We start from the raw sequence: 17,259 nt of genomic DNA on the forward strand, positions 1-17,259 counted from the left end.
TGACCCTGGACGAAAACAAGTTGGAAATCCTGGCCTCAAAGGTGAGCCACCAAGTTTATACAATAATCCAGGACGCGACAACCTACACGGCGGCTATCGGTCTGCTAAAAGGGCAATACGCACGCCCGGTAAATACGGTCTATGCCCGGCACCTCTTAAGATCCCGCAGACAGCAGCCCGGGGAATCGGTGGAGGCCTTCCTACGGGCACTATGGATACTCGGCCGAGACTGCGATTGCAAAGAAGCATCAGCCGCAGCACACACGGAGGGACTGATCCGAGATGCTTTCGTTGCGGGTCTAAGGTCCGACTACTCCCGGCAGAGACTGTTGGAAAAGGGAGAAATGGACCTGAGAAAGGCAGTGTCCCTCGCGCTCTCGCTCGACGCGGCCCACAGGAATATGGATGCCTTCTCCCCTAACCGCTCCGCAACGTGGACGCCACAACCTTGGGTCATGGGACCGCCACCTTCAACTGCTGCTGCGATGTCCAAGGCACAGAAATGTTATTTTTGTGGCCAGGCAAAACACCCCAGAGCACGCTGCCCGGCGAGAAACGCTACCTGCTCCGGCTGCGGGAAGAAAGGACACGATGTCAGCTCCTGCAAAGGTAAAACCGCTAACGCCAGCAGCGCCGCGTGCGAACCGTGGGGGCAGCCATCTTGTCCGCCATCTTGGGCTCCCCCAGCCGCGTGGGGATCGGGACCATGGGCGCCACCATTTTGTCCGCCATCTCGGACGTCTCCAACTTCAACCACGGGGGACCCGGACTCAACCACCGCCTCATCTGACGACCACATCGACTCGCTCGACCATACGCTGGCCTCCGTGACGCTGGACCAATCTCTCCCTCATCAACTGTCCAGGTCCATGATGGACATTAAGGTAAACGGCCGCGCCACTACCTGCCTTTTTGACAGCGGGAGCACGGAAAGCTTTATCCACCCCGACACGGTGCGCAGTTACTCTCTCCCGGTCCTGCCGACGCGACATCGGATCTCTTTGGCTTCCAAAGCCCAGTCAGCGGACGTCGGTGGCTACTGTGTAGTGACCCTTTCAGTAAGGGGCACAGAATACAAAAATTTTAAACTCCTGGTCCTGCCCCATCTTTGCGCTGCCGTTCTACTGGGGTTGGATTTTCAGTGCAACCTTAAGAGTGTCACATTAGCGTACGACGGACCCCTCCCCCCACTCACAGTCTGCAGCCAGCAGCTTTTAAATCGCCCGCCGCGCACCATTTGCAGCCTCTCCACCCGGTCGTCCGATGCGGTCGTCCAAGATGGCGGACAAAATGGCGGCGCCCACGGTCCCGATCCCCACGCGGCTGGGGGAGCCCCAGATGCCCTATCACGTGGTACATGCGCCAACGCGCAGGTCGATAGACTGAAGACCCTCCACAATGACCTCTGCCACCCGGGGGTCACCAGGTTTTTTCACTTCATCAAATCCCGTAACCTGCCCTACTCCATCGAGGAGGTCAGGACCATGACCAGGAACTGCCAAATCTGTGCCGAGTGCAAACCGCATTTTTATAGGCCAGACAGAGCAAGCCTGATCAAAGCCACGCGCCCCTTTGAACGGCTGAGCGTCGATTTTAAAGGGCCCCTCCCCTCCTCCGACCGCAATGTGTACTTCCTCAACATAATTGATGAGTACTCCCGTTTCCCGTTTGCCATCCCTTGCTCAGACATGACCAGTACCACGGTCATTAAATGTCTGAATGACCTCTTCGCCTTGTTCGGTTTCCCAAGCTATATTCATAGCGACAGGGGCTCATCCTTTATGAGCGACGAACTCCGGCAGTACCTGCTCTCGAGAGGTATCGCTACAAGCAGGACCACCAGCTATAACCCCTGGGGGAATGGCCAGGTGGAAAGGGAGAATGCGACGGTCTGGAAGGCAGTCCTTTTAAACTTGAAATCTAAGGGCCTTCCGACCTCTTGCTGGCAGGAAGTCCTCCCTGCAGCGCTCCATTCCATTCGGTCACTGCTCTGTACAGCCACCAATGCTACCCCTCACGAGAGAATGTTCTCCTTCCCCAGGAAGTCCACATCGGGGATCTCGTTACCGACATGGCTGACTTCTCCAGGACCCGTCCTACTGCGGAAGCACGTGAGGTCCCATAAGACGGACCCCCTGGTCGAGAGGGTGAGCCTCCTCCATGCCAACCCTCAGTATGCTTACGTGGTGTACCCGGACGGGCGGGAGGACACAGTCTCCAAACGAGACCTCGCACCTTCGGGTGCTCCCGAAACACCCCCCTCGCCATCCACCACTACCCACGCCTACCCCCAGTACGTTTACGTAGCGTACCCGGACAGGCGGGAGGACACAGCCCCACACGAGATCTCGCACCTTTGGGTGCCCCTGAAACACTACCATTGCCATCCACCCACTACCCACAACCCAATCCCGCTAGACGGCATGCCGCAGCCCCAGGACCCGTCATTGACCACCCAACCACTCAATGAGACGCCAGACTCAACGTTGGATGCTGCACCATCACCGCCGCCACCACGACGATCAGACGGCATACAAGGCCACCTGATAGACTTACTTACACGAACCTTTAGTACACTTCACCCCACCGGACTCAATTTTAAACAAGGGGTGAATGTGGGTAAACCACTGTTGTTGTTGTTGTTGTTACACACTGTTGTACCTATGCATGCCTCAGCATGTCTCGGCTGGCTCACCCACACAGGCCCAGGTATAAAGGTGATTGACCTGCAGCCCCCTGCTTTCTTGGAACCCAGTCAACCACGAGAGGCATGCTCTGTTCTTTGCTAATAAAAGCCTTTAGTTACTCTCTTAACTCTCAGTCTTTTATGAGTAATTGATAGCGCGATCACCACAAAGAAATCAATACCCCCCGTCTCTCTCTCTCTCTTCCCCCGTCTCTCTCTCTCTCTTCCCCCGTCTCTCTCTCTCTCTTCCCCCATCTCTCTCTCTCTCTTCCCCGTCTCTCTCTCTCTCTTCCCCCATCTCTCTCTCTCTCTTCCCCGTCTCTCTCTCTCTCTCTCTCTTCTTCCCCCGTCTCTCTCTCTCTCTTCCCCGTCTCTCTCTCTCTCCCCCGTCTCTCTCTCTTCCCCGTCTCTCTCTCTCTCTCTTCCCCGTCTCTCTCTCTCTCTCTTCCCCATTCTCTCTCTCTCTTCCCCCGTTTCTCCTCTCTCTCTTCCCCCGTTTCTCTCTCTCTCTTCCCCCGTTTCTCTCTCTCTCTTCCCCCGTTTCTCTCTCTCTCTTCCCCCGTCTCTCTCTCTCTCTTCCCCCGTCTCTCTCTCACTCTTCCCCGTCTCCCTCTCTCTTCCCCGTCTCTCTCTCTCTCTCTTCTTCCCCCGTCTCTCTCTCTTCCCCCGTCTCTCTCTCTCTTCCCCTGTCTCTCTCTCTCTTTTCCCCGTCTCCTCTCTCTCTTCCCCCATCTCTCTCTCTTCCCCTGTCTCTCCCTCTCTCTTCCCCGTCTCTCATCCCGTCTCTCTCTCTCTCTCTCTTCCCCTGTCTCTCTCTCTCTCTTCCCCGTCTCTCTCTCTCTTCCCCCGTCTCTGTCTCTCTCTCTCTCTCTTCCCCCGTCTCTCTCTCTCTTCCCCCAGTCTCTCTCTTCCCCCCAGTCTCTCTCTTCCCCCCAGTCTCTCTCCTTCCCCCCAGTCTCTCTCTCTCTTCCCCCACTCGCTCTCTCTTCCCCCACTCGCTCTCTCTCTCTCTTCCCCCCAGTCTCTCTCTCTTCCCCCAGCCTCTCTCTCTCTCTTCCACCAGTCTCTCTCTCTCTCTCTTCCCCGTCTCTCCCTCTCTCTTCCCCATCTCTCTCTCTCTCTTCCCCGTCTCTCTCTCTCTCTTCCCCCGTCTCTCTCTCTTCCCCCGTCTCTCTCTCTCTTCCCCCCAGTCTCTCTCTCTCTCTTCCCCCCAGTCTCTCTCTCTCTGTTCGCCCCAGTCTCTCTCTCTCTCTCCCCAGTCTCTCTCTCTCTTCCCCCAGTCTCTCTCTCTCTCTTCCCCCAGTCTCTCTCTCTCTTCCCCCCAGTCTCTCTCTTCCCCCCAGTCTCTCTCTTCCCCCAGTCTCTCTCTCTCTGTTCGCCCCCAGTCTCTCTCTCTCTCTTCCCAGTCTCTCTCTCTCTTCCCCCAGTCTCTCTCTCTCTTCCCCCCAGTCTCTCTCTCTTCCCCCCAGTTGCTCTCTCTCTTCCCCCAGTCTCTCTCTCTCTTCCCCCCAGTCTCTCTCTCTCTTCCCCCAGTCTCTCTCTCTCTTCCCCCCAGTCTCTCTCTCTCTCTTCCCCCCAGTCTCTCTCTCTCTCTCCCCCCCAGTCTCTCTCTGTTCGCCCCAGTCTCTCTCTCTCTCTTCCCCAGTCTCTCTCTCTCTTCCCCCAGTCTCTCTCTCTCTTCCCCCCAGTCTCTCTCTCTCTCTTCCCCCCCAGTTGCTCTCTCTCTTCCCCCCAGTCTCTCTCTCTCTCTTCCCCCAGTCTCTCTCTTCCCCCCAGTCTCTCTCTCTCTCTTCCCCCCAGTTGCTCTCTCTCTTCCCCCAGTCTCTCTCTCTCTTCCCCCCAGTCTCTCTCTCTCTTCCCCCCAGTCTCTCTCTCTCTTCCCCCCAGTCTCTCTCTCTCTTCCCCCCAGTCTCTCTCTCTCTCTTCCCCCAGTCTCTCTCTCTCTCTCTCCCCCCAGTCTCTCTCTCTACTCCCCCCAGTCTCTCCCTTTACTCCCCCAGTCTCTCTCTCTCTCTCTCTCCCCCAGTCTCTCTCTCTACTCCCCCCAGTCTCTCCCTTTACTCCCCCAGTCTCTCTCTCTCTCTCTCTCCCCCCAGTCTCTCTCTCTACTCCCCCAGTCTCTCCCTTTACTCCCCCAGTCTCTCTCTCTCTCTCTCTCCCCCCAGTCTCTCTCTCTACTCCCCCAGTCTCTCTCTCTACTCCCCCCAGTCTCTCTCTCTCTCTCTCTCCCCCCAGTAAATTCAATTCAATTCAATTCAAATCGCTTTATTGGCATGACAAGGTACATCTTATGTTGCCAAAGCATCGAAAAACATTCATGGTTGAACACATAAATACAGATCTAGCCATACAGTGTATAAACATATATCCCTGAGTGTATAAATATACATTCATATAATTTGTATATACTCTTTTCTTATATTTACTGGTTGTCCCTCTGTTTATGGCAAGCTGTAACATAGTGTGCCGCTAAGGTTACACAATTTCTCTCTTCCCCTAGTAGGTATGGGAGTTTTTGGTTGTCATTCAAATTTCTGAATTCCGGGCATATTTTTGTGAATTTTGGGTAGAAATTCTCCCTTATGCCCTGATATTTTCTACAAGCTGTGAGGAAGTGCATCTCTGTCTCCACCACTCCCTGACTGCAGTGAGAGCATATCCTGTCCTCTCTTGGTAGCCGGGTCTGCCTGTGTCTACCTTTTTCGATCGCCAGGCTATGTTCACTAAGTCTGTACATTGTCAAGGTTTTTCTCAGTTTGCTATCCTTTACCATGGTCAGGTAATCAGCCATGTTGTATTGTCTGTTTAGGGCCAAGTAGCAATTGAGTTTGTTTTGGGTTTTTGTTGTTTCTGCCCAATATGACAGATATTTTTCCTTTTGCTTAGCCCCCAGTCTCTCTCTCTCTCCAGTCTCTCTCTCTCTTCCCCCCAGTCTCCCTCTCTACTCCCCCCAGTCTCTCTCTCTCTTCCCCCCAGTCCAAAGATGTGCAGGTTAGGTTGATTGGCCATGATAAAAATTGACCCTTAGTGTTGGGGGGGATTAAATACGTGGGGTTACGGGGATAGGGCTTGGGTGGGATGGCTGTTGGTGTAGGGACCGGGTGCTAGGGTTTGGATGATCAGCCATGATCTCGTTGAATGGTGGAGCAGGCTCGAAGGGCCGAATGGCCTACTCCTGCTCCTATCTTCTATGTTTCTATGTTTTCCCCCGTCTCTCTCTCTCTTCCCCCCAGTCTCTCTCTCTCTTCCCCCCAGTCTCTCTCTCTCTCTTCCCCCCAGTCTCTCTCTCTCTACTCTCCCCAGTCTCTCTCTCTCTCTTCCAACAACAACATGCCCTCAAAAAACCGCCGGGCACTCCAGCTAGTATAGATATACATGTAGCTAGAGATCACAGAATCACAGAAACCCCACAGTGCAGATAGAGGCCATTTCGGCCCATCGAGCCTGCACCGACACATATCCCACCCGATCCCCGTAACCCCTACACCAACACATATCCCACCCTATCCCTGTAACCCCACGTATTTAATCCCCCTAACACTAAGGGTCAATTTATCATAGCCAATCAACCTAACCCGCACATCTTTGGACGTGCCTGATGTGCCTGTGCACATGCTGCACTGCCCGAGGTGCCGTCTTTTGGATGAGACCCTGCTCCTCTCAAGTGGATGTAAATGATCCCACGGCACTATTCGGAGAACAGGCCGATATTTGTTCCTCAATCAGCATCATTTTAACAGATTTTCTGGTCATTTAGCTCATTGCTGTCAGTGGGATCTTGCTTTGCGCATTGAGCCAGCGAAACACGTGATCACTATTTCCTGCACTCCTTACCGACACGCCTCCTTGATCTCCGGCAGCTGATTGGACGATCTTGCCGGTACGCGTCGACCCCGCCCCTTCGAGCCGTCAATCAGCGGCCGCGCGCGTGACGTAACGGTCGCACCCCGGGTGTAAGCCTCACCGCAATTGGCCAAAGCCGCCTGAGTGCCGATCGTGCATTGGCCAGGAGCCGAAGGAGCGCTGAGAGGTGGGCGCGGATTGGCGGAGCGGGCGGGCGCCGCACGCGGGCGCAGACGCTCATTGTTGTTGTTGTGAAGCGCGAGGCGGCGGAGCGACTGGAATCGGTATCGGTGGGAGCGGGCGGCTGGTGTCGGTGAGCAAAGCGCGGCCTGGGGGCGGCTCCGTGCTGTACCCGCCTGTCTTCAGTGTTTCCCTGTCTTTATCTGAGTCACGGATTTTAAGCCGGGAGTTCAGACTCGATTGTGATCGATACCGGGGCGGGGAGGCTCTCTGACCTCCCATTCCCCGGGCCGCCGGGGGTCCGTGCAGGGCCCGAGAGGTGAACCGGAGACCCGGGAGGAGACCCCGAGAGCAGAGAGCCGCAAAACATCAACCCCCCCCCCCAACACCGACACCCCCTCAACCCTCAACCTCAACACCCCTCAACCCAACACCCCCTCACCCCTCAACCCAACACCCCCTCACCCCTCAACCCAACACCCCCTCACCCCTCAACCCCCCCCTCAACACCGACACCTCAACACCCCCTCAACCTCAACACCCCTCAACCCCCCCTCAACATCAACACCCCCTCAACCCCCCCTCAACACCGACACCCCCTCAACACCCCCTCAACCTCAACACCCCCCACCCCTCAACCCCCCCTCAACACCGACACCCCCTCAACCCTCAACCTCAACACCCCTCAACCCAACACCCCCTCAACCCTCAACCCCCCCCTCAACACCGACACCTCAACACCCCCTCAACCTCAACACCCCTCAACCCCCCCTCAACATCAACCCCCCCTCAACCCAACACCCCCTCAACCCCCCCTCAACACCGACACCCCCTCAACACCCCCTCAACCTCAACACCCCCCACCCCTTAACCCCCCCCCCTCAACACCGACACCCCTCAACCCCCCCTCAACCCAACCCCCCTTCAACACCGACACCCCTCACACCCCCTCAACCCAACACCCTGACATCCCCTCAACCCAACACCCCTCAACCTCAACCCCCCCTCAACACCCCTCAACCCAACACCCCCTCAACCTCAACCCCTCAACCCAACCCCCCCAACCCGACACCCCCTCACACCCCTCAACCTCAACACCCCCTCACCCTCCTCACACCTCAACCCCGCCCCCCCGAGCCCCCTCCCCCGCGCCCCCCACCCGTCCCGCCCCCTCTCACTCGCACCCCCCCCCCCCCCGCAAAGACCGCATGAAGTTGTTCATCCCAGTTTGGCATAAAAATAAAACAAAAAAGGTGACTCAACTGTGGCTAGCAAGGGAAATTAGGGATAGCATAAGATCCAAGGAGAGGACATATAAATTGGCCAGAAAAAGCAGTAAACCTGAGGATTGGGAGCAGTTTAGGATTCAACAAAGGAGGACAAAGGGATTAATTAAGAAGGGGAAAATAGAATATGAGAGTAAACTTGCAGGGAACATAAAAACTGACTGTAAAAGCTTTTATAGATATGTGAAGAGAAAAAGATTGGTGAAGCCAAGCGTAGGTCCCTTGCAGTCAGAATCAGGGAAATTTATAATGGGGAACAAAGAAATGGCAGACCAATTAAATACATATTTTGGTTCTATCTTCACAAAGGAGGACACAAATAACCTCCCAGAGATGTCGGGGAGCATAGGGTCTGATGAAAGGGAGGAACTGAAAGAAATCAGTATTTGTAGGGAAATGGTGTTAGGGAAATTGATGGGATTGAAGGCCGATAAATCCCCAGGGCCTGATAATCTACATCCCAGGGTACTTAAGGAAGTGGCCGTAGAAATAGTTGATGCTTTGCTGATCATCTTCCAGCATTCGATGGAATCTGGAACAGTACCCATGGATTGGAGGGTAGCTAATGTTACCCCACTATTCAAAAACGGTGGTAGAGAGAAAGCGGGGAATTACAGACCGGTAAGCCTGACATTGGTAGTGGGGAAAATGCTAGAGTCCATTATAAAAGATGTAATAGCAGAGCACTTGGAAAACAGTGACAGGATCGGACAAAGTCAGCATGGATTTACAAAAGGTAAATCGTGCTTGACTAATCTACTGGAATTTTTTGAGGATGTAACTGGTAAAATTGATAAGGGAGAACCAGTGGATGTGGTGTATTTGGACTTTCAGAAGGCTTTCGATAAGGTCCCGCATAAGAGATTAGCGTGCACATGGGATTGGGGGCAAGGTATTGACTTGGATAGAGAACTGGTTGGCAGACAGAAAGCAAAGAGTTGGAATAAACGGGTCTTTTTCCGAGTGGCAAGCAGTGACTAGTTGGGTACCGCAGGGATCGGTCCTTGGGCCCCAGCTATTCACAATATATATTAATGATCTAGACAAGGGAACTAGATGTAATATCTCCAAATTTGCAGACGACACAAAGCTGGGTGGGCGCGTGTGCTGTGAGGAGGATGCCGAGAAACTCCAGTATGATTTGGACAGGTTGGGTGATTGGGCAAAAGCATGGCAGATGCAATATAACGTGGATAAATGCGAGGTTATCCACTTTGGTGGCAAAAACAGGAAGGCAGATTATTATCTGAATGGCAATAGATTGGGAAAAGGGGAAGTGCAACGAGACATGGGTGTCCTTGTGCACCAGTCGCTGAAGGTAAGCATGCAGGTGCAGCAGGCGGTTAAGAAGGCAAATGGCATGTTGGCCTTCGTAGTGAGAGGGGTTTGAGTACAGGAACAAGGATGTCTTGCTGCAGTTGTACAGGGCCTTGGTGAGACCACACCTTGAGTATTGTGTGCAGTTTTGGTCGCCTTATCTGAGGAAGGATGTTCTTGCCATGGAGGGAGTGCAGCGAAGATTCACCAGGCTGATACCTGGGATGGCAGGAATGACGTATGAGGAGAGATTGTGTCGATTGGGCTTGTACTCACTGGAGTTTAGAAGAATGAGAGGGGATCTCATTGAAACTTATAAAATTCTGACAGGACTAGACAGACTAGATGCAGGAAGGATGTTCCCAATGGCCGGGGAGTCCAGAACCAGGGGTCACAGTCTAAGGATAAGGGGTAAGCCATTTCGGACTGAGATGAGGGGGAATTTCTTCACCCAGAGAGTGGTGAACCTGTGGAATTCTCTACCACAGAAGGCAGTAGAGGCCAGTTCATTAAATATATTCAAGAAGGAGTTGGATATATTTCTTAAGGCTAAAGGGATCAAGGGATATGGGGAGAAGGCAGGGACAGAGTACTGAATTTGGATGATCAGCCATGATCTCATTGAATGGCGGAGCAGGCTCGAGGGGCCGAATGGCCTACTCCTGCTCCTCTCTTCTATGTTTCTATGTAACACTCCCTCGCCCCCCGCGCAGCCCGACGCCCCCTCACTCCCCCCCCCCAACCCCCCTCACACCCTCATCACCCAACCCCATCACCCCCCAAGCCACCTCAACCCAGCCCCTTCATGAACCCAGCCCCTTCATGTCCCCAACCCCATCACACCCTATTGCGCAACCCCCCCAGTCGCCCAACTCCTCCCCCTCCCGCCCCCTCCAATCCCCTCTCATCCCCTCGCCTATCAAAAATCAGATGTGACTAAACGTGGGAACCAAGAGCTGATAGAAGGGAGTGAGTTGTGAAACTTTCCATGCGGCTAGAACAACATCACTTTACTGACACGGCTGGAAGGGTCAGACGAGTTAAAGCAGCAGTTGGACTGGAGAGATGTAGTAAAGAATTCTCAGAGGCATTTGGCTGACTTATAATGTCTGATGAGATGGAGTTGGTTTACATTGTGATTTATTGCAGGGTGTTTTGTAAGAGACTGGTCAGAAGAGCCCTGCAATGATAAAGGAGATACTGCTCTGGAATTAACAATGGAGGTGAAGACAAAGTCTAAGAGAGTGGGTGAATTTTAGAGTAGTTTGTCATTGTTCAAAATAGGGAAGGGCTGTGTGTTAAGAGCCCTGATTAGTAGCCAGAAAAATTGTCACGTTCTATCGACAGAGCGATTAAAGATCGCTTATGAGTTTTGTGAGATGAAGCTGAGCATGTTTTTTGCTGCAGGGGATCCAAGTGGGACAATTCAGGGAAGCCGAGGTGAACAGCCAGGACATCAGCGCATATATCTCGTTTGGATCAGAAAGTGGAGCTGGAAGTGTAAAAGGAAATTAGCACGAGGTGAAATGTGGATCTCAATGAGAAATACGAGATGGAAATAAAATGAGATTTAAAGCAATGCTGCAAATAGTCAGGATTGCATGGGAAACAGTTACGGTGGATAGAATGGGTGCAGTTTTTGGGTGTCTAAGATATTAGTATGTTATGAATTCACAGGGTTCATTTGCATGTAGTTCATGAGAGGGGCTGTCAGATCCACACGACACAGGATGTGGCCATCGTGGTGTCACCAGAAATAATCATGTAGAAAGACACCCATCCAGTCATGAACTGGCAGCAGTGCTATATTGGGACTTCCACCTGGTGATGGGTTAACTTCTTAAAGTGCTAACAGCCAGGTGGTTGCACTGCAGAGTTGCATTTGTGTATAGTATTCATCCATCATAAGGTCAGAAGTGGGGATGTTCGCTGATGATTGCACACTGTTCAGCACCATTCCAGACTCGTCGGACAGATACTGACGCAGTCCGTGTCCATATGCAGCAAGACCTGGACAACATTCACACTTGGACTGACAAGTAACATTTGCACCACACAAGTGCCAGGCAATGACCATCTCCAACAAGCGAGACTCTAACCATCTCCCCATGACATTCAATGGCATTACCATCGCTGAATCCCCCACTATCAACATCCTGGGGGTTACCATTGATCAGAAACTGAACTGGACCAGCCATATAAATACTGTGGCTACAAGAGCAGGCCAGAGGCTGGGAATTCTGCGGTGAGTGACTCACCTCCTGACTCCCCAAAGCCTCTCCACCATCTACAAGGCACAAGTCAGGAGTGTGATGGAATACTCTCCACTTGCCTGGATGAGTGCAGCTCCAACAACACTCAAGAAGCTCGACACCATTCAGGATAAAGCAGCCCGCTTGATTGGCACCCCTTCCACCACCTTAAACATTCACTCCCTCCACCACCGGCGCACTGTGGCTGCAGTGTGTACCATCTACAAGATGCACTGCAGCAACTCGCCAAGGCTTCTTCAACAGCACCTCCCAAACCCGCAACCTCTACCACTTAGAAGGACAAGGGCAGCAGACGCATGGGAACATCACCTACAGGTTCCCCTCCAAGCCACACACCATCCTGACTTGGACCTGTATCGCCGTTCCTTCACTGTCGCTGGGCCAAAATCCTGGAACTCCCTAACAGCATTGTGGGTGTACCTGCACCATATGGACTGCAGCGGTTCAAGAAGGCGGCTCACCACCATCTTCTCAAGGGCAGTTAGGGATGGGCACTAAATGCAGGCCTAGCCAGCGATGCCCACATCCCATCAATGAATAAAAAAAAAAATTCTCCTAAAACTTCAGTGATGGAACATAGGAGAAGAGGAGGCCATTCAGCCCCTCAAGCCTGTTCTGCCATTTAATTCGATCATAGCGTTTCTGTATCTCTCCTCCATTTGCCTCCCTTTGTTCCATATCCCTTGACAGACTTATCTGACAAAAATCTGAATCACAGTCTTGAAAATCTCAATTGACCCCCAGCATCCCCAGCCTTTTGGGGGGAATAGAGTTCCAGAAAGTTAAAAAGAGCACTTGGAAAAATTAACTGAAGAGTTGAGGAGCCAGAAGTGTCAGGGGCCGAATGGGGACGCTCACTGGAGTGATTCTGATGAGAGTCCTTGGGAAACGGGCCGTATTTGCAAGAACAGAGAAGGTTAAGAGTAAATGAAAGTGGGTTGCAGTGTCTCACAGGGTTCTGCTCTGGGACTGCTCCTGTTCACTGTACATCAATGATTCAGATAGAAGGCTAGAGGGAGCGGTGTCCAGATTTGCAGACCAAAGCAAGCTGTAAGGGGATACTGATACGATGATGGAATGGGCAAAAAAGTGGCAGATTGAATTTAATGTCAGTAAATGTACGATGGTTCATTTTTGTCAAAATAAATGACTGGGGTGCGGGCGGTGGTTGGGTGAGCAGTGGGATTTGGGGATTCAGGTTCACAAGACTAAAAGCAACACCTCAAGTGGATAAGGTCATTTAAAGAAAATGATATATTGGGTTTCATGATGAGGTATAGAATACAGTAGTGGAGATGTAATGTTGCATCTCTGTAAAACCTTAGGTGGAGTTCTGTATGCTGTTTTGGGCTCCACGCTATCTGAAGGATGTTGAGGCAATAAAGGGTACAGCAAAGATTCAATAACAGCACTTATTACTTTAAAGGCGCTATATAGTATAAAATGTCCCAAGGTGCTGCACAGGAGCGTTATCGAACAAAATTTGACATCAAGCCGCATGAGATATTGGGGCAGACGCATGGTTAAGAGGTAATTTTTAAGGAGTGTGTTAAAGGAGGGAGGAGAGGCGGAGAGGTTTAGGGAGAGAATACCAGAGCTTAGGGCCTTGGCAGCTGAAGGCACGGCTGCCAATGGTGGAGCGATTAAATTCTGGGATGCTTAAGAGGCCAGAATTGGAGGGGTGCAGATATCTTGGAGGGTTATAGGGCTGGGGGAGATTACAGAGATAAGGAGGGATTTGAAAACAAGAATGAGAATTTTAAAACTTAGCTGGGAGCCAATGTAGGTCAGCGAGCTCAGGGGTGATGGGTGAGCGTGGGGCTTGGCTCGAGTTAGGACACAGCAGCCGAGTTTTGGCTCACCTCAAGTTTAAGTAGGGTAGAACGTGGGAGGCCGGCCGGGAATGCGTTGGAATAGTCAAGTCTAGAGGTAACAGGTATGGATGAGGGTTTCAGCAGCAGATGAGCTGAGGCAGGGGTGGAGTCAGGCGATGTTATGGAGGTGTTAATAGGCGGTCTTAGTGATGGCGCGGTTATGTGGTCGGAAGCTCATTTCAGGGATTCACGAGATGCTGTCTGGTATAAGGAAATACAAACAGGAAGAAAGGCTTGAAACATTGGGGCTGTTTGCGTTGGAACAGAGATTACAGGGGGATTTGATAGAGGTGTTTATAAAATTATAAAGGAATGGGACATAGAAACAAACTGCAGTAATGAAGGGGTCTGGAATGAAGAGACTAAGATGCAAGATGAAATGTTAAGAGATTTAGGACAGAGAGCAGGGTAAACCTTTTCACACAGGGTTGAGAGTCTGGAATACACTACCAGATTAGTGACTGAAGCAGAGACCACAGTAACATTGAAGAATAGGTTAGGTGAGTGTGCACAGGGGATTCAGACTTGTGTGATGGATAAATGCCAACCCAGACTGGTTGGGCCAGATACCATTTCCATGTTGTAATTTCTGTGTAGATCTATGTGAATGTAGCATAAAGGAGGGGATTAAAAGACATTTTTGATGCAGTGGGTTTTTAGAATATAGAATGCATTGCTGTAAGTGGCTATTGAATCCCATTCCAGAGGGAAGTGGATAAATTCTTGAAGAGGAATTTGGAGAAAGGGCAACAAAAAGGATGAGAGAGTGTTCCACTGTGGAGCTGGCACTGACACAATGCTGAAAAGCCTCTGCTCAAACGGAAACTGTTTGAGAGAGAAGGAAAAGCACGATATTTTAAGAGAAATAAATACAATCTGAAAGAAAGGGAATTGTTTATTGTGGGGGAAATTGGCCTGAATCTTTTCCTTTTTCAAGCTGTAGATGGAGAAAAAACCCCCAGAAGAGTGAAGGGGACCTGTCCCTGACTAAAGAGAGGGAGCTAGAAATAGAAAACATGAACCTCACATGAGAAACATTCTGCTACAGAGAATACAAATCATGAAAAGGGAATCGAGAAAGAAATCTTAGCTCCATGAACAGTTGTGCTAAAATCTCTTATCAGATAGAGGACGGGACGGAGTTAAAATAAAGGATCTGTCAGCTACCTGAGGGTGTTCTTAAAATGCATTCAGGAGAACGTTTTTAGCCAGTACATAACAAGCCCAACAAGAGAGGGGGCGGTTCTGGACATAGTTCTAGGGAATGAAGCTGGGCAGGTGGAAAGGGTATCAGAGGGAGAGCATATTGGTGGTAGTGATCATAATTCAGTTAGATTTAGGGTAGTTATGGAAAAGGACAAGGACAGACCAGGAATAAAAGTTCTCAATTGGGGAAAAGCTAATTTTACTAAGCTGAGAGGTGATTTAGCCAAAGTGGACTGGAGACAGAAACTTGAAGGTAAATCAGTGTCAGAGCAGTGGGAGGCATTCAGGGAGGAGATAGTGAGGGTTCAGAGCAAGTATGTTCCCTTAAAGAAAAAGGGTGAGACTAACAAATCTAGAGCCCCCTGGATGATGAGGGGCATACAGGGTAGGATAAAGGGAAAAAAGGGAAGCTTATGACAGATATCGAGGACTCAATACTGCAGAAAGCCTAGAGGAGTATAGAAAGTGCAGGGGTGAAATTAAAAAGAAAATTAGGAAGGCAAAGAGAGGGCATGAAAAATATTGGCAAGTAAAATCAAGGAAAACCCAAAGATGTTTTATAAATATATTTAAGAGTAAGAGGATAACTAAGGTAAGAGTAGGGCCTATTGGGGACCATAAAGGTAACCTGTGTGTGGAGGTGGGAGACATGGGTATGGTTCTTAATGAATACTTTGCATCTGTTTTCACAAAAGAGAGGGACGATGCAGACATTGCAATCGGAGGAGGAGTGTGAAATATTAGATGAAATAAACATAGTGAAAGAGGAAGTATTAAGGGGCTTAGCATCTTTGAAAGTGGATCAATCTATCCCAGACTGTTAAGAGAAGTAAGAGGAAATAACAGAGGCTCTGACCATCATTTTCCAATCCTCTCTGGCTACAGGTGTGGTGCCAGAGGACTGGAGGACTGCTAATGTGGTGCCCTTGTTTAAAAAGGGAGAAAGGGATAGACTGGGTCCTTTTGCTTTTTGTGGTATATGTCAATGATTTGGACTTGAATGTAGGAAGTATGATTAAGAAGTTTGCAGATGATACAAAAATTGGCCATGTGGTTGATAATGAAGAAGAAAGCTGCAGACTGCAGACAGAAAACAGAGTTGGGATAAATGGTTCGTTCCCGGGCTGGCAATCAGTAACTAGTGGTGTCCCACAGGGATCAGTGCTGGGACCCCAACTCTTTACAATCTATATTAACGATTTGGAGGAAGGGACCGAGTGCAACATATCCAAGTTTGCCGACGATACAAAGATGGGAGGGAAAGCAGTGAGTGAGGAGGACATAAAAAACCTGCAAAAGGACATAGACAGGCTAAGTGAGTGGGCAGAGATTTGGCAGATGCAATATAATGTTGGAAAGTGTGAGGTTATGCACTTTGGCAGAAAAAATCAAAGAGCAAGTTATTATCTAAATGGAGAGAAACTGCAAAGTGCTACAGTACAAAGGGATCTGGGGGTCCTGGTACATGAAACACAAAAAGTTAGTATGCAGGTACAGCAGGTGATCAGGAAGGCCAATGGAATCTTGGCTTTTATTGCAAGGGGGATGGAGTATAAAAACAGGGAAGTCTTGCTGCAGTTATACAGGGTATTGGTGAGGCCACACCTGGAATACTGCGTGCAGTTTTGGTTTCCATATTTAAGAAAAGATATACTTGCTCTCGAAGCGGTTCAGAGAAGGTTCACTCGGTTAATTCCAGAGATGAGGGGGTTGACGTATGAGGAAAGGTTGAATAGGTTGGGCCTCTACTCATTGGAGTTCAGAAGAATGAGAGGCGATCTTATCGAAACATATAAGATTGTGAGGGGGCTTGATTGGGTGGATGCGGTGAGGATGTTTCCACTGATGGGTGAGACTAGGGGGCATAATCTTAGAATAAGGGGCTGCCCTTTCAAAACTGAGATGAGGAGAAACTTCTTCACTCAGAGGGTAGTAAATCTATGGAATTTGCTACCCCAGAGAGCTGTGGAAGCTGCAACATTAAATAAATTTAAAATGGAGATAGACATTGTCCTAGCAGATAAGGGAATTAGGGGTTACGGGGAGAGGGCAGGGAAGTGGACGTGAGTCTAGATTCAGATCAGCCATGATCCTGTTGAATGGCGGAGCAGGCCCGAGGGGCCGTATGGCCTACTCCTGCTCCTATTTCTTATGTTCTTATATCAATGGACTGGTCAGGTGGGTAGAACAGTGGCAAATGGAATTAAATCCGGAGAGGGCACGGTGGCATAGTGGTTAGCACTGTTGCCTCACAGCGCCAGGGACCCGGGTTCGAATCCGGCCTCGGGCGACTGTCTGTGTGGAGTTTGCACATTCTCCCCGTGTTTGCGTGGGTTTCCTCCGGGTGCTCCGGTTTCCCCCCACAGTCTAAAGATGTGCGGGTTAGGTTGATTGGCTATGATAAATTGACCCTTGGTGTTAGGGGGATTAAATACGTGGGGTTATGGGGATAGAGTGGGATATGTGTTGTGTAGGGGTTACGGGGATCGGGTGGGATATGTGTCGGTGCAGGCTCGATGGGCCGAAATGGCCTCTATCTGCACTGTGGGGTTTCTGTGATTCTGTGAGGTAATGCATTTGGGGAGGGCTAACAA

General features: G+C 50.7%; 1 protein-coding gene across 1 annotated transcript in view; it reads left to right on the forward strand.

Moving 5' to 3' along the window:
* Positions 1-6,647: 6,647 nt before the first annotated feature.
* The window catches only part of smad10a (SMAD family member 10a), a 115,309-nt gene continuing 104,697 nt past the window's right edge, over positions 6,648-17,259 (forward strand). The window contains exon 1 of the mRNA XM_085978400.1: positions 6,648-6,842. The gene's annotated coding sequence lies outside the window, so the exon portion shown is untranslated. The remainder of the gene's footprint in view (positions 6,843-17,259) is intronic.

This window comes from Somniosus microcephalus, unplaced genomic scaffold (assembly GCF_052327205.1).
Source record: "Somniosus microcephalus isolate GS21.2 unplaced genomic scaffold, FLI_Smic_1.0 unresolved_chr7, whole genome shotgun sequence".
Classification (NCBI taxonomy): Eukaryota; Metazoa; Chordata; class Chondrichthyes; order Squaliformes; family Somniosidae; genus Somniosus; species Somniosus microcephalus.